Source organism: Vitis riparia, chromosome 4 (genome assembly GCF_004353265.1).
Source record: "Vitis riparia cultivar Riparia Gloire de Montpellier isolate 1030 chromosome 4, EGFV_Vit.rip_1.0, whole genome shotgun sequence".
In the NCBI taxonomy this organism is placed as follows: domain Eukaryota; kingdom Viridiplantae; phylum Streptophyta; class Magnoliopsida; order Vitales; family Vitaceae; genus Vitis; species Vitis riparia.
The window spans coordinates 15689391-15707960 of NC_048434.1; the positions used below are offsets into that span (position 1 = coordinate 15689391).

Here is an 18570-nt window from a genome sequence, read left to right on the forward strand (position 1 = left end):
GCATAAATAAGGCTCATAACAACTTGCATGTTCATGGAATTTTGAAATGTAAGTGATAGAGAGTGTACCTGCAGGATAGCATGCATACTTTATAAGATTCCACAAAAAAGGCTAGAGTGGTTAGGACAAGTATATATCATATAACATCTTTATTATGTCTAATATATAGTACCTAAGCTAAAATTGAGCTAAGATAAATCAAATGACTCCAAAAATAATAACAATTTCAAGTAAAGTATGAAACCATCAGCATGCAAATAGAAAAGGGAGCATCAAAAAGAACAATTTCTAAAAAATGGCTTAGAATGGAATTTAATTACGAAAAAATTCAAGAAACAACTCCTACACATCTAGATCAACATACTGAAGGCCAAACTCTCATTCAAAGGACAGATTGCAGCAAAGACACCTAAAGGTTCTACAAAGTCTAGATTAGATAAGAAAAACTGACATGCATAAACGAATTTTTAAAAAATAATAAATGATCACATAAAATCATAAAAAAATATCACACACATATTTCAAAGTATCTATATCACATAAAAAATGAATCTAGGGTCAGATAATATTTTTAAAACACTCAAGCTAGGCAGATGTCTAGAATTCAGAATGTGCAGTAGGTACGACTTTGAAAAAACATATCTCCCTCAAAAAGGCATATTTTTTTTTAACATTTTATGTGTTTAATATCAATTTCAAGAAGTCTAGAATTGAGTAAAAATATTGAATCAAATTTAAAAAGTCGTATGGTATTTTATTTTTGCAAAAAAGTCTCGGATGTCCAGAATTGGGTGAAAAATGAGCCCCCCTAAAGACTCGTTTATATTTTCTGCTTTTTCTAACTCAAAAAAACTTTAAATTCAAGTTCAAGGGGTGAGAAAAGTCATACAAGCTTTGGAAAATTTTTAAAAATATTCTAAAGTAGCTGTAATGAATTTTAACACCGAAGGGTCAGTGGTTGCATGAAAACTGGCAGCAAGGAAAAAAGAAAAAAAGTTTTTTGAAAATTTTTGCACCACTAGAATTGTCCTCCCAAAATGGCTATGCTACTCCCAAAACTCTTGTGGAGTGCGTGCTATCTCCAACTTTACATGGGTGCGTGATGAATCCTCAAAGTGGCAGCATGTTCCACTTATATGGGAGTACGTCTTGTAGAGTTTTTAGTGGCCCCTTTTCTAATGGTCGTTCCCCCCTATATGGCAGTCATTTTCATGGCAAGATTTGCAGCCATTTCCCTCCTTTGAAAATCAAGCATCAACCTCAAGTTGTTACACATGTTCCCAATCTTAGACATCAACTATTCAAGATCTTCATATTTAAGGTGCTTACCCTCATCTACCTCCACAATTTTGGCAGTTTCATTCACTTTGGGTACCATCTTGTCGTTTATCTCTTCCTGTGATGGAGCTGTTGATGTTGAGACTTGAAGCTCTCTTGCATCACCTCTATTTTTCTTCTCATGATCATGTTCTTCGATTTCAACATTTTGAGTGAATGATCTGCTTGTACTTGTGAATGTAGTAGGACCACTTGTAGACACCCATACCTCGTATGTGTCATCCCATGGCTCAGCTGAACCAGCAGAGAGGATTTCATACTCAATTTCATAATCAAATTCTTCTTCTGACAACTCTTGGTTTTCAGGTAATGATGGTTCCATTATCTTATCACCAGATTCCAGGGTCAGTCCAGGCCACATAAAAGCAGAAAGTGCACCTAGGATTCTATCAACTCCTTGTGAATCATCATTAACTCACAAACATTTGTCAAAATCAGCATTGGATGTACAAGCTTCAATGTATTCAATGTTGCATTCATTGCATCACTCCAAACACGACCTGCTTATCTCCCATTGATTCGTCCCTCATGCAGTCGTGACATTTGATTCTAGCCCAGATGGGTGTTACCAACAAAATTTATAAAACCTAAATCACCTTACACTAGGGTAGCATAGCTAACATAGTATAGTGGCTCTAGGATTGTCCACAGGGATGGGTTTTCATCGTACAGTTGACTTAAGTGAAGAAAATAAAATGGTGATTTTCCTTATGAAAATTAGCTTTTAAAGAAAATGGAATTGTGGTTGCAAAGATTGATTTTAAGTTAAGCAAAACTAATAAGTGAAGTTAACTACAAAGAAAAGGTCTCTTAAAGCTTTTGGTCACTAAGATCGGGTTCCTTAGGCAAATGGGGAGATTCTGGATCTTCTCCTCACGTTGGGGATAATAACATAAAGAATGGTTATCTCCCAAACTGGTTTTGTATTTAGCAATTAAGATTTGATCCAAAGGGTTCATGAAAAATGGTAATTGCTTCCCATTAATGGCTTCGAACACTAAAGACCCTCACTTTGAACCACCTTCCAATGGCTCGTAAATGATAACTAATAGACATCCATGGATCTAGCAATAAGCATCCATAGAATCCGAAAAGCTTACCAAGTATTGACCATTCAAGGTGATTTTAAGGGATTTAAAGCTAAACCTTAAAATAAAAACCATTAATGGTTAACAACTACTTTCATTTAAAGCAAAGACAACTCCCATCTTTGCATTCAGGTCCTTCACCTAGCTTCCATCACTCCAAGAAATGTAAAACCTAGCCACCCATCCCCTGAGAAATCATCCTCAGAGGTTGTTTGGCTAGAAAGAAAAGTGAAAACAAAATGAGAAGGAAAGGCATAGCAAAAACTCTGTATATTTCTTACTACGGGAATTTACAAGTGGCCTCCCTCCTCTTTTTGAGGTTATACAAAGAGAGAGATATAGAGAGGTCTTTCTAACCCCTCATTATAGTTCCTAACCAAGAAATCCTATCATTGGTTGATTACAAGGAAAAAAAATAGGAAATTACACAAAATATCTAGAGATAAAAATCTAATGGAGTCGGTGCACAAGAAGATTTCGCATACCTTGTGAAATTTCGCATGCCATGCGAAATTCTTTGGCTACCTCTTGTGGTTTCGCATGGTGTGCGAAATTTCGCATAGTGTATGCGAAATTGTCTTTCACTCAGTCCTGCTCTCATTCCTACAGCTGCTCCTCCTTTTGATTTTCGCATAACCATGCGAAAATGTTGGTTGTTGGATTTCTTCCTCTGGTTTTCTTCCTCGCATCTCTGATTGGCTTGGCAACCTATTGCCAAGCTTGGAAAAGGGTTATAAAGTGCTCCAAAGCTCTAATTCTTCATGTATTTGAGCTTCAACTTGCATTGCCATGGATTTCACAACATTCTCCCTCATTCTTGGCTTGTTTCAATGATCAAATAGCTACCAAAAACACCAAAACTTGCCAAAAACTTATTAGTAACCCTTGCTAGGTTCCTTAATGTGCCAATTGAGTTAAAAGGTATTAACTACTACTCAAAAGTGTTTAAAACAGTTAGTTTCAAGCTAAAAAATAATAATTTTTTAGTAATAATCACTTCCCCCAACCGACATATTGCTAGTCTTTTAGCAATGAATGAGAGATAAAGAAAAATAGACAGTAAAATAATTTACAAAATCATGCTAATTACTCCAAAAAAATTTCAAGTGGCATGATTCTGATTATACTCTCTCATGGAACATCAAAGAGGCAAAACCCAACCTTCAACAAGAGTCATCAAATCTCTTGCCTAATCACAATTTGTAAAGAGTAGGCATTATGCAAATTTAAGCATCAGAAGAATTTCCACTCCTAAAGGTCCAAACCTTATTTTTCCACAAAAATCTAAGTGTTAAGCTTATTAGTTTCCAATTAGAGTATGTCGAACTATTCTCTCCCCCCAACCTAGTTCTTTCTCAAACTTTAGCAAACTAACCAACCTCCAATAGGCTAAGAACGCACTTCTTTTATTTCACAACTTTTTTTTTTCATTGTAGGAGTGCAATGCTAAAGCTATTGTTTTCTGAAGTGTCCATGTAACGGGGATCCATCGATGACTCCCAACCAATCAAGGTTTAGGGTATCAAGCTTTAAAGATCTTTCGACCACTGACTCCTTAGATTTTTTTCCCAAACTTTTGAGATTGAAATTCAATACCCAAGCACCTACAATATGTTAAACTCCACCTATTCACCCTTATAACGAGCATTGAGGTCAGTGACTCCTAACCAATAAAGGCTTAAGGCATCAGGTTTTAAAGACTTTTGCCATATACCCCTCGGACCTTGCTCGGGTTTCAAGGCAAGTGTAACACTTTGTTCTTTTTTTTTTTCTTTTTCTTTTTTTTTGAAGTCTTATTAGCCTTTTATAAGGTGTCTCAACACTATTAAAACGAGGTCAAAGGTACCAAGTCGAAATTTTCCTAGGTTCAGGAGGTGAGATAGTTTTTCATCTTATAATTGGAACCTGATATGCATAGTGTGTGGTAAGATTAAAGTGGAAGAAATAAGGTTGAATTCAATAGGAGTTTCAATAATTCATCAACTTCAATAAGCATAATACAAACTCTAAGATTCAACTAAAAAGACAAGAACTCAATTTCTCCCATTTCATTTTGAGAATTTTTCCTTAATAACCATGAAGAGTAGGATAAAAAAAATTAAAATTAAGCAAAAAGTAACTAAATTAACAAATTAACCTAGCATTATTAACAAAACTTCCTTCCTCAACTCTCTCTGTCTCTTTCTCTCTTTCTCTCTCTCTCTCTCTCTCTCTCTCTCTCTCTCTCTCTCCCCCCCCCCCCCCAACCAAGATCAACATTGCCCTAAATGTGTTAAGAGCAATTAAAAATAAAGGGAGAAAGTGGTACCTCCTGAGTGAAATGGAGTTTGAGTCGTATAGGAGAAACCACATGAGTAAAAAAAAACAAATGAGTAATGATTAGAGGAAATAGAAAAATGCTAAGTATAATAAAAAAAATGATATCTATATTTTAATCTGAGAAAGTACAATATGAGATATGATCAGGTAATACATCCAATCCCATAATATAAAGCATCAAAACAAGGACAAATCTCCACTAATATAATATGTAAATGCAATAAGATAAAGAGATGTCCTATAATCAAGTAGTGGGAGCCTCAGGTGGAGATGATGCATCCTTAGGTGTAGTTATGACTGTGTCAACTGTCTGAGGCTCATCTTGAGGATCATCTGAAGCAATGGCATCTGTGGTGGCCTCCTGAGGTGGCGGGATCTGGACCTTTACTGTGGTAGTGTCCTCAGGTGGAATAGTATCCTCAACTGGAGCTAAAGGCTCTGATGATGCACGAAGGTTAAGCTGAGGTGGAGATAAAAGTCCCAGGTGCTGCTGAATCTAACGGAGTATAGCAGTCTACTAGTCCTGATGGGCATGCATCTCAGCCATCTGCTGGAAGAGATCACCATGTGTGGTGGTCAGTGTCTGAAATGTATGTATAAGGCTACGAAACTTCAAAGCCGAGATGGTGATGGAAGGCTCGAATGTAGTAAGACCAACTGGTGAAATAGTAGGAGTCATAGGGGGAGCAATAAAAGTAGCCTCAAGCATGGGCACTAGGGATATAGTCTCTGTGGGAAGCTCGTCTTGCTCTGCTTGTGGGGGCACTGGAGGTGCTACCATGGGAGGGGCTCCTAGAGGTATAGAATAGCCTGCCAATTGATTCCATTTGTCGAGAGTGAATCGCTCTCGAAAAAAGCAGTGACGCTCGATGATGTAGGGGAAAGAGGTTGGAGCATAGCACCACATCTACGAGGAACATCCTAAGTGGAAGCTCCTTCTGTAGAATGATTGAATCTGTAGAGGTCCCCTTGGATAAAATGTGAACCATGTCTCTTTGAGATACTGGGGACCACTGGCAGAAAGCACATGGATCCACTAGCTCGAAAGGAATCTGTAAAGCCTCGAGGATACCATGACGTCCATCAATGGTGAAGTGAATCGCGGTAGGACTTGGGACGCCACGAGTAGTCATGGACTGGTAAAATTCTAATGTTACTCTAGGATAAAAGAACTCACGAGGAGTCATAAGGTGCTAAAGATGGTACCTCTACAATAGGCCATAAGAGTCTCAGAGCTCAAGTTGTTGTTGCATGGCCTCCTAATCAAAATATAACTCCAAGTGGAAAGGTCTCGCTCTACAAGTTGAGTTGTCCTCAATGGGCGGTGCTGTGAGCATCGGGCGTTTAATAATAGACTCCGATGACATGTCAAAAGGGAGCTCAGAATCTGCAGGAGCTCGCGCATGTGTAGCAACAGGAGGCTCAGGTCGTGGAGCTTTGGATAACTTGCCTGGTGATTACTACTCAAAAAGTGCTATTTGATAGCTTATAATTAACTCTTTTAAATACTTTTGAGTAGTAGTTATCACCTTTTAACCCAATTAACATATTAAGGACCCTTGCAATCAATTCTAATCAAATTGTGTTAAGTTTTGGTGTTTTGATAGCTTTTTTATCACCAAAGCAATCCGAGATTGAGGAGAGTTCTTTAGGAATCCATGGCAAAAGATGTCCGGACATGGCGTCCGAACACACCATTGGAGAGCGGCGGAACGTGGGTTGTAGTAAGTAGTCAATGATCCGGATAACGTATCCGGATAGGATATGCTATCGTCCGGGTGTGATGTTCACAAGTGCCGGATAGCATGGCGGCGAGTATCCTCTTGGGGAATCCGGATGGAGTTGAGCCGGATGGGTCCCTACACCTTACACACGCAGACGGTCCCCTTTACGGCGTGCAAGTATAGCTCATTCCACTCGGGTAGGAATTCTGTCCGACCGATGATTCCATCTTCTCCGGATATTTTACATCTGGATCCCCCTGACGCTGGATAGGAGAGGAGACGTTTCAACTTCCCCGGACAGGCATGTCCGGATCTTCTGATAGCGCTCACCCGGAGAGATCCGCGGCTGACATTTCAGATTACCCTGATTTTGCACAGTGCCGCGGTGTTCTCCTGAAGCTTCCCGATATTTGCCACCGACTAAGTTAGATTTTTTCTCTCAAGATATTTTGTGTAAATTTCTATTTTCTCCTTGTAATCAGTCAAAGATATTATTGGGATATTTCTTAGAAAATATCTTCTCTATATATATCTTTGAAACCAATGAAAAGGAGGATATATATCATATATAAAACCGACGAATAGAGCACTTGCTCTGTTTTTCCTATGTATTTTTGTTTTCTCGCTAGTTTTATTTCTAGCCAATCAAACTCTGAGGATTTTTCCTCAGAGGATGAGAGGCTAGGCTCTTTGTCTCTTAAAGTGAAGAAAGCCGGGTAAGTTTCCTCATGCATAAATTGAAAGTTTTGTTGTTTTAGTTTTTAATGAAGAGAAAGTGTGACCTGTTAATGGTTTTTATCTTTTTTGTTAACTTAAAACGCCTTCAATTCACTTGAGTGAACACTTGGTAAGGCAAGTGATCTCCGTCCATGGAGATGCACTAGTTTACCTTTTTCGAGCTTATGGGAAGTGACTTGAAGGTAGGATTTTCTAGAATTGCCAACACTTGGTAAGCTTTTGGACTCCAAGGAGACATCCATTAGTTATCTCTTGCGAGCTTGAGAAGGGAAGTCCAAAGTTAAAGATCACCTTGAATGGAAAATGCTAGGTGCGAGGCACGAGCCATTGCAAGTTGCATCAGTGAGAGGGATTTAGTGTTTGAATCCATTAAAGGGAAGCATTTGTACCACACCGGTTAGAGAATTAACTATATGTTAATTCTCTAATGCGAGGAAAAGAAACAAGTGACCGGAACTCTCCTTTTTGTATAAGGAACCTGAGCCTAGTAATCTAAACTCTAAGAGACACTTTTCTTTGTAAGTAAAATCAATTACTATTTTTGGTTAGTTTAAAACCAAACCTTTTTCATTCAAACATCTTTATGTTTTCTTTTAAAGCTAACCTTGAAATGAGAAGACACCAATTCAGCTCTTGAATTAATATCATTTGTGAAGTGAAAACCCATCCCAGTGAACGACCCTAGAGCCACTATGCTATGCTAGCTAAGGCTATCCTAGTACATGGTGTAATAGGTTATAAATTTTGTTGATTACTCCCTTCTGAGGACCACAATCAAGGGACACCAGCTGGACACGAATCAAATGGCACCACTGTTAGGGACCATTGAGAGGACATGAATCAGCTGAGACACCAATTGGGAACGAATCACCTGGGCTTGAAGTCCTGGTAAAGAAGGTGTCGCACTAAACTCTCAGGGAGCAAAATAGTCGCCCCTGGTGTAGTAGGTGGTCTCCTCGTCTCATATCTACATTGAGGAGCAGGAGATGAAGGACTAGTGGTCGCTCCACCCTCAGAAGGTGGAATATGTGGGACCTCCGTGGCCTGAAATGGAGAATCACAAGGCACCAGAGCAAAGGAGGCTCTCTGCCTGGGAGTGAGACTCGGTGAAGGGGCGGGAAGAGCTTCTCGGGTCTATGCCATGTCGAAAATGGAAAAATGGCCTTGGGTTCGTGCTCAAAGGGGGCTCGAAGTGCGAGTCTTCGAAGTGGTGTGCGCGGGATGGGGTATCGAATGGAGATGGGCGAGGTCGCAAGGTGGTAGAGGAAAATGAGAGATTCTCAATGCTAGGGGTGTTTGCAAAATGGGGAAATTAGGGCTCGAGGGTTTAAAAAAAATGGCAGAGTGTCTTTTCGTTTTCACACAGCATCTTTTGATTTTCGCACAGCATGCGAAATGGTGTTAAGTATGCGAAATTTTCACATGCTCTACGAAAATGGTTCGCAGAGTGTTTTTATTTTCGCACAGTGTGAGAAATTGTTTCGCAGGGTGTGCGAAATTTTGCACCCCATGCGAAATGAGCCATGAATTTCCTAGGGTGTGCGAATTGCCTTGGTTTTTCCTCTGCCAAGAATCTTTAAGGACACGACCAATTGCTTTGAAATCGCTCTACAATTGATCATCAAAAACCTAAGTTAAATCAAACCAAAATAAAATTAAAACAAGAAATCAAAATCAAAACAAGTAATAATACAGGAAAACTCTCAAATAAAAAATAAAACAAAAAGATATGGACTCGATAGTTTTTAGAAAGACTAAGTCCATAAAAAAAGATTGGTCTTATCAAGCTTGATATAAATCAAGGAGGATGAATTCCTCCTTGTCGTGAGAAAAATGCTCCACAAAGGGCTTGAGAAGGTGGTCATTCACTTTGAAGCTCCCGATGCTATTGGAGTTGAGTAGTTCCACTACTCCATTTGAATGCACTTGGTGAATGGTAAAAGGACCTATCCAGCTTGATTTCAACTTGCCCGGAAAGATGTGGAGCTTAGAGTCATAGAGCAAGACTCTTTGTCCCTTTTGAAAATCCTTGCGGGAAATCAACTGATTATGCCACATTTTCAATTTTTCTTTTGCAATTTTTGAATTGATGTAGGCATTATTTCTCAATTCCTCCAACTCATTGAGGTCTAAAAACCTCTTCAGCCCAACTCTGCTCAAATCTATGTTGAGCTTCTTGATTGCCCACCAAGCCTTGTATTCCAATTCCACAAAGAGATGGCATGCTTTACCATAGACTAGGCGATAAGGAGACATCCCAAGAATGGTCTTGTAAGCTGTTCTATATGCCCATAGTGAATCAAGGATCTTGACTGTCCAATCTTTTTTGTTCGTGTTCACCACCTTCATCAATATGTTTTTAATCTCTCGGTTTGCTAACTCAACTTGCCCACTAGTTTGAGGGTGGTAAGGTGTAGCTACCTTATGCTTCACCCCATACTTGGCTAGGAGAGTTTCAAAAGGCTTGTTGCAAAAATGAGTACCCCCATCACTAATTATGGCTTTGGGCACCCCAAATCTTGAGAAGATGTTCTTCTTGAGAAACTTGAGAACCACTCTATGGTCATTGTGCTTGCATGGGACTACCTCAACCCACTTAGAAACATAATCTACTCCCACCAAGATGTAAGAGTAGCCAAAAGACATAGGGAAAGGTCTCATGAAGTCAATTCCCTAAACATCAAAAAGATCAACTATCAAAATGGGGTTCAAAGGCATCATGTTCCTGCGTGTCAACTTCCCAAGCCTCTGGCATCGATCACAACTCTTACACATGGTGTGGGCATCTTTGAAAAATGATGGCCAACAAAAACCTGATTACAACACCCTCATGGTTGTCCTCTGAGAAGCAAAGTGACCTCCACATGCATTTTCATGGCAATGAGTGAGGATCTTCTTTTGCTCTTCTTCAGGAACACACATCCTTATTATTTGATCCGCACAATACTTGAATAGAAATGGCTCTTCTCAATAGTAGGCATGAATTTTTACAAAGAAGTGCTTCTTATCTTGTGCTTTCTACTCACTTGGAACTTCTCCTATGACTAGGTAGTTAGCAATATGAGCATACCAAGGAGCAACTTCCACCAACATGAGAGACTCCTCTAGAAAATCATCATTAATGGGAAAACCATGGGAATTATGTACGATAGCTAGCCTTGAAAGGTGGTCTGCTACCACATTCTCCACTCATTTCTTGTCTTTGATCTAGAGATTGAACTCTTGAAGCAAGAGAATCCATCTAATCAGCCTTGCTTTAGCATCTTACTTAGTGAACAGATACTTCAAAGCAGAATGATCAGTGAAAACCATAATGAATGACCCCACCAAGTAAGCACGAAACTTATCCAAGACAAAAACTACAACTAACAATTCTTTCTCGGTAGTTGCGTAATTTCTTTGTCCCTCATTCAATGTCTTGCTCACATAGTAGATCACATAGGGTTTTCCATCTTCTCTTTGCCCAAGAACAGCTCCTATAGCAATGTCACTGGCATCACACATTACCTCAAAGGGCAGTTGCCAGTTGAGAGCCCTCACTATTGGTGCGGTTGTCAGAAATAGCTTCAATTCTTCAAAAATCCCTTGGCATCTATCGTCCCATATGAATTTAGCATCCTTCACCAATAGTCCACAAAGTGGCCTTGCAAGCTTAAAGAAATCCTTGATAAACCTCCTATAGAACTCGGCATGGCCAAGGAATTGCCTTACTCCTTTGACATTTGTTGGGAATGGCAACTTAACAATGAGTTCAACCTTTGCTTTATCAACTTCAATGCCTTGCTTGGAGATGATGTGCCCAAGGACAATCCCTTGGTGTACCATGAAATGACACTTCTCCCAGTTAAGCACTAAGTCTTTCTCAATGCATCAGTTCAACACAGCTTCTAAGTTGACTAAGCATTCATCAAATGCACTTCCATATATGGTGATATCATCCATAAAGACTTCCATAATACGCTTCACCATATCACTGAAAATGCTTAACATGCATCTTTGGAAAGTTGCAGGTGCATTGCATAAGTCGAAAGGCATTCTCCTATATGCAGAGGTTCCAAATGGGCATGTGAAAGTAGTCTTCTCCTGGTCTTCAACATCAATTTCTATCTGAAAGTACCCGGAGTAGCCATCCAAGAAACAATAAAAAGGATGCCTAGAGACCCTCTCAAGCACCTGATCAATAAAGGACAACGGGAAATGGTCCTTCTATGTCACTGCATTCAACTTCCTGTAATCAATACACACCCTCCAACCTGTAGTGAGGCGTGTAGAGACTTCTTCTCCCTTATCATTTTGCACCATCGTGATCCCAGACTTCTTTGGCACAGCTTGAGTAGGACTCACCCATGGGCTATTTGATATGGGGTAAATAATACTGGCTTAAAGTAGCTTAAGAACTTCAGCTCGCATCACCTCTTGCATGTGAGGGTTCAACCTTCTTTGAGGTTGACGAACTGGCTTAGCTTCATCCTCCATGTAAATATGATGGTGATTACTACTCAAAAAGTGCTATTTGATAGCTTTTAATTAATCATTTTAAACACTTTTGAGTAGTAGTTATTGCCTTTTAACCCAATTAACGTGTTAAGGCCCCTTTGCAATCAATTCTAATCAAATTGCCTTAAGTTTTGGTGTTTTGATAGCTTTTTGATCACCAAAGCAATATGAGATTGAGGAGATTTATTAGGAATCCATGTCAAAGTAATGGGAAGCTCAGAGGCATGAAGATTCAAAGCTTTGAAGCCCTTTGCCATAAGCAAAGTTGAAATGCAAGGAGGGGAAGCAAAGAGAATCTGTCATGAGGCATTCTTGATGACAGTCATTTCAGCCACTTTTGGAGCACTTCCTGATGTCCAATTTATGCATGCTATATGTCATTTGAAAGCTTAGGAAGTCAACAATCCAATGGTTCAAACCGTGTACTATTTGGAGCTGAAATGAGGAAGTTACAACCTTTGGAAGACAACTGCTCCAAGCTGAAGGAAGGATTCAGCAAAGTGCTGCGAAATCACCCTTTTGTTGCGAAATGATTTCGCAGCCTTTTTGCACAGTGCTATGGATTTCCCCTGAAGTTTCACGACGCGATGGAAGCCAAACACCACAAGATGAAAGCCAACTTCGCAGCGCTGCGGAATCAACTATTTGCTGCGAAGTGATTTCGCAGCCCTTTTTGTTTGTCTGCGAAATTTTGCAGACCTCTTTTTCACCTGCGAAATGGTCCTTAGTGCTTCCCGATATTTGTAACCGACACTTGGAGATATTTTTCTTCAGATTTTTGTTGCCTAAATCCCCAAATTCTCCTTGTATCCCTCCAATTATAGGATTTCTTAGCTTTTAAGTTAGGAAAATGGTTAAATATCCATGTAATAGCTATTAATGTAATTTTGATATAAATAGATCCCGAGGAGCCTGTTCTGAGGGTGATGAACCTTTTGTAAAAGTTTCAAAGGAAGTAAAATATAGAGTTTGAGCTTTACCTTACCTTCTCACTTTGATTGTATTTTTCATTTACTAAGTTATGTACTCTCTGAGGAGCTTTCCCCAGAGAATGAGTAACTAAACCTTTTAGTTCCTTGGAGTTAAGGTTGCCGGGAAAGGTTCCAAGTGCAAGAATCAGAAGCTTTGTGGTTTCAGCTATGAATGAAGAGAAAGTGTGTCCCGTGAATGGTTTCTATTATTTTTAGTTAACTTAAAACGCCTTGGAGTCACCTGGGCCAACACTTGGTAAGGCAAGTGATCTCTAACCATGGAGATGCACTAGTTTACCCCTTGCGAGCCTCTGGGAGGTGACTTGAAGGTAGGATTTTCTAGAATTGCCAACACTTGGTAAGCTTTTGGACTCTAAGGAGACATCCATTAGTTATCTCTTGCGAGCTTGTGAAAGGAAGTCCAAGGTTAAAGATCACCTTGAATGGTAAAGGCTAAGTGAGAGACTCGAACCATTGCAAGTTGCATCAGTGAGAGAATTAAAGCTGAAATCCAATTGAGGGATGCATTTGTGCAGCACCTATTAGAGAATTGACTTTATGTTAATTCTCTAATAAGAGGAATTGAACCAACTGACCGGAGCTATGCTATTGCATAAGGAACCTCCCCTGTAAACCTGAATCTCCAAGGAATGCTTTTCTTCTTAAGTAATTTTCATCACTTGCTGTGTTGCTAATCTAAGTCCAAACCTTTTTCAACCAAAGTTTGTGTTTTATTTCTTAAGTTAATCTTAAAATGAAACAGCACCAATTCACTTTGAATTGGTATCATTTTCAGCTTGGAAACCCTTCCCAGTGAACGATCTTAGAGTCACTATGCTATAGTAGCTTTTTCTTTGCAACCCAGTTCATGATGTAATAGGTTATAAATTTTGTTGATTACTCCCGCCATCAAGGAGCACCAGCTGGACACAAATCAGCTGAGACACCAATTAGGCATGAATCAGATGGGTACAGACTAAAGGGCTGATCCCTTGTAAATCTGAAATTTGCCACCCTATTGCCTTATTACATCTTCTAAGGACTTCAAGTAAACAATCCTCCTTATGAATGGTAAGAGCTAAAGATATAACAATAGGGCACTTCTTGTCTTCTTCCAAGTATGCATACTTCAACTCCGTGGGTAGTGGCTTAAGAATAAGCTTTGGGGGCTCCTCCTTATCAGCTCTTTGTGTCTCCTCCTCATTGAATAAGGGTAGAATTTCTTTTCTCCTCCTCCAAGAGGGCAGGGTAGCAAGCAAATCTGAGGGTTCAGGTTACCCTTCATCAAGATCCCCAAAACTCTCAATCAAATCCTCCTGCATTCTCTTATCACAATGCTCCTCCACTAAGGTGTCAATCACGTACACTTCCTCTGAACCTTCTTCTTCTTTCGGATGGATATGCTTCTTGTACAAATGGAAGATGTTGAGCTCTAATGTCATGTTGCCAAACGTGAGTTGCATGACTTCATTCCTACAATTGATGATTGCATTTGATGTAGCTAGGAATGGTCTTCCAAGTATGATAGGAACATAATTAGTTCCTTTGACAACTGAATCCGTATCAAGAACAACAAAATCCACTAAATAGTAGAATTTTTCAACTTGAACCAAGACATCTTTGATCATCCCTCTTGGAATCTTCACTGATCTATCTGCCAAAAATAGAGTGATGGATGTTGGCTTCAACTCTCCAAGTCCTAACTGCTTGTAGACAGAGTAGGGTAGCAAATTCACACTTGCTCCTAAGTCCAACAAAGTTTTCTCCACACAAGTCCCTCCAATACTCACTGAGATGGTAGGGGAGCCCGGATCTTTGTACTTCACTGGAGACTTGCACTGTATGATGGCACTCACTTGCTCAGTCAAGAAGGCTTTCTTGTTCACATTCAACCCTCTCTTTACAGTGCACAAGTCCTTCAAGAATTTTGCATATGTCGGCACTTGTTTGATCATGTCTAGCAAAAGGATATTGACCTTCACTTGCCTCAACACTTCAAAAATTTATGATGCATTATCGGTTCCCTTTTTTCCATGTAAAGCTTGGGGGAAAGGTGGAGGCATGTGTTTCTTCATCATATCTTCCTTGATGACTATCCTCTCGGGTTCTTCATCCACACTAAAATCATGGTCATCTTTCTTTGTACTTTTTTTTTCTCTTTCCTTTAATTTCCTCACTCTTTTCTTTTTCTGCTACACTCTCTTCATCATGCTTTGGCTTGGATGTGGGCTAATCAACCTCTTTACCACTCCTCAAGGTGATAACTACTTTCACTTTTCTCACATTTGAAGATTATCCCTCTTGAGCCTCCACTTCATGGATACCCTTTGGATTTTGATGAGGTTGAGAAGGAAACTTTCATTTTTCTTACACTGTGTTAAGGTTGGTAAGCCTTGAGATTGCGCATTGGACATTGTCTATCTTCTGAGACAGATCATTTTGCATTCCATCCATCCTTTTGTTCAATGTACTCTCCATACTATCAATTCTTTGATTCAGTTGAGCATTGATGGACTTCTGATCTCCCACAAAGTCTCCCACAACCTTGCTAAGGTTCACAATAGCTTGTTCAAGATTCGAGGCTTGCTGAGGTGCTTGAGCAGGTTGTGTATACTGAGGTGACTTTGGTTTCCAAGAGAAATTTGGATGGTTCCTCCAATTCGAATTGTAGGTGTTGCCATATGAAGCATTGTTATTGGGCTTGAATTGACCAATAACATTTTCTTGATCACCAAACATCTCTCTCACTGCTGGAATTGTAGGACACGCCTCCACCAAGTGCTCATAAGATTGACAAATGGAACAAGGCATGGCTTGCACTGATGTCTCAAAAATGACTTGCACTTCTTGTACCTTCTTCATTTCTAGCTCTTCCAATCTCCTTGCCATAACTGCAACCTTTACCTTCATGTCAATGTCTTCATTCAAAACATACATCCCACCCTTAGCATTAGGTTGAGACTTCATTCTTCCCACCTCTCTAGCATTTGTTCATCTCATCCTCTTGAAACTTCAGCCACATAACTCAAAAAGTCCATGGCTTCCTCTAGATTCTTACTCATGAAGTCTCCTCCACACATAGTTTCTAGGAGTTGCTTCATTGAAGAAGACATACCATCGTAAAAATAGCTCACTAAGAGCCATGTGTCAAAGTCATGGTGAGGACAAGCATTAATAGATTCCATGTACCTCTCTCAACACTCATAGAATTTCTCATTCTCTTTAGCTGAGAAGTTCGAAATTTTCCTTTTCAAACCATTGGTCCTATGAGTAGGGAAAAACTTCTTGAGAAACTCGGCTTGCAAATCAGTCCAAGTTCGGATACTCCTTGGCCTTAGAGAATTAAGCCAAATCTTGGCCTTATCCTTCAAGGTGAAAGGAAATAACTTGAGCCTCATCAAGTTAATTGAAGCTCCTCCTTCTTGGAATGTATTACAAACCTCCTCGAATTCCTTAATATGCGAGTAGATATTCTCACTTTCCATCCCATGGAAAGTAGGTTGGAGAGGCACAATGTGAGGTCGGATTACTTGCTGCTCAGTGGGAGGCACTATGCATGAAGGTGCACTCATACGAGGTGGATGCATGCAGTCCCTCATGGATCGGTATGCATTGAAATTATCCTCTTGACCATGTTGGCTATTCTGGTCTTTAGGTGGAACATCCATGATGTTCAAGCACACTTCCAACTCAGTTTCTCAAGGAGTTTCAATCTTCACAAGTCTTCCCTCAATATCTCTTATCCAATAGGGCATGCACAACTAGAGATCACTGAAACAAAAACAAAGAAAACAAAAAAAATACAATTCTAGGAAAAAGTTAAGGTTAGCTAAAAACTAAATAAAAGATAAGCTAAAATAGAGACAAAGAAAAAGAATTAGTAAAAGAAAAAACACCAAACTTGTGATGAAGATCACAAGTGTTCACCAAAGGTCATTGTACTTTGGCACCATCCCCGGCAACGACACCATTTGACTCGTCCCTCGTGCAGTCGTGCCATTTGATTCTGGCCCAGACGGGTGTTATCAACAAAATTTATAAAACCTAAATCACCTTACACTAGGGTAGCATAGCTAACATAGTATAGTGGATCTAGGATCGTCCATATGGATGGGATTTCATCGTACAGTTGACTTAAGTGAAGGAAATAAAATGGTACTTTTCCTTATGAAAATTAGCTTTTAAAGAAAATGGAATTGTGGTTGCAAAGATTGATTTTAAGTTAGGAAAAAATAACAAGTGAAGTTAACTACAAAAAAATGGTCTCTTGGAGCTTTTGGTCACTAAGATCGGGTTCCTTAGGCAAAGGAGGAGATTATAGATCTTCTCCTCGCGTTGGGGACAATGACATAAAGGATGGTTATCTCCCGAACCGGTTTGGTCTTTAGCAATTAAGATTTGATCCAAAGGGTTCATGAAAAATGGTAATTGCTTCCCATTAATGGCTTCAAACACTAAAGACCCTCACCTTGAACCACCTTCCAATGGCTCATAAATGATAACTAATAGACATCCATGGATCTAGCAATAAGCATCCATAGAATCCGAAAAGCTTACCAAGTATTGACCATTCAAGGTGATTTTAAGGGATTTAAAGCTAAACCTTAAAATAAAAACCATTAATGGTTAACAACTACTTTCATTTAAAGCAAGGACAACTCCCACCTTTGCATTCAAGTCCTTCACCTAGCTTCCATCACTCCAAGAAACATAAAACCTAGCCACTCATCCCCTAAGATATCATCCTCAGAGGTTGTTTGGCTAGAAAGAAAAGTGAAAACAAAATGAGAAGAAATGCATAGCAAAAACTCTGTATATTTCTTACTACGGGAATTTATAAGTGTCCTCTCTCCTCTTTTTGAGGTTATACAAAGAGAGAGAGATATAGAGAGGTCTTTCTAACCCCCTCTTTATAGTTCCTAACCAAGAAATCCTATCATTAGTTGATTACAAGGAAAAAATAGGAAATTACACAAAATATCTGGAGATAAAAATCTAACGGGGTCTGTGCACAGGAAGATTTTGTATACCCTACGAAATTTCGCATGGCATGCGAAATTCTTTGGCTGCCTTTTGTGGTTTCGCATGGTGTGCGAAATTTTGCATAGTGTATGTGAAATTGTCTTTCACTTAGTCCTACTCTCAGTCCTACAACTGCTCCTCCTTTTGATTTTCGCATAGCCATGCAAAAATGTTGGTTGTTGGATTTCTTCCTCTGGTTTTCTTCCTCGCATCTCTGATTGGCTTGGCAACCTATTGCCAAGCTTGGAAAAGGGCTATGAAGTGCTCCAAGGCTTTGATTCTTCATGTATTTGAGCTTTAACTTGCATTGCCATGGATTTCACAACATTCTCCCTTATTCTTGGCTTGTTTCAATGATCAAATAGCTACAAAAAACACCAAAAACTTGCCAAAAACTTATTAGTAACCCTTGCTAGGTTTCTTAATGTGCCAATTGAGTTAAAAGGTATTAACTACTACTCAAAAATGTTTAAAACAGTTAGTTTCAAGCTATAAAAGAGTACTTTTTGAGTAGTAATCACCCATGATGATTCTTCATCCCCTAACAAACTACTTTCTTTAGTTTCAGATATTCCATACTCGGAAAACTTTGAATAAGTTCAGCAGATAAGTCACCAAGTCGTTGCAATTGTTTTCTGTACTCCATATGAGCTGAATGACCTGGAACAAGATCCACTTTGTTCCCAACACATAATAATATGTCAAAATTTTGAATATCAGTGTGAGAAACCTAATCTTGAAGTGCAACAAAATATGACAGATCATTCATGTCGAAAACCATGACCAAAGCAGTCAACTAGTCAAGCACTGGCAGGTTCCCTATTGAAAACCCTTCATGAAGATGATCCATCCATACTGAAACATCAGTCATAT

General features: G+C 39.4%; 1 pseudogene; it reads right to left on the minus strand.

Moving 5' to 3' along the window:
• Positions 1-1132: 1132 nt before the first annotated feature.
• On the minus strand, positions 1133-18568 carry LOC117913269 (annotated as a pseudogene).
• Positions 18569-18570: the final 2 nt, after the last annotated feature.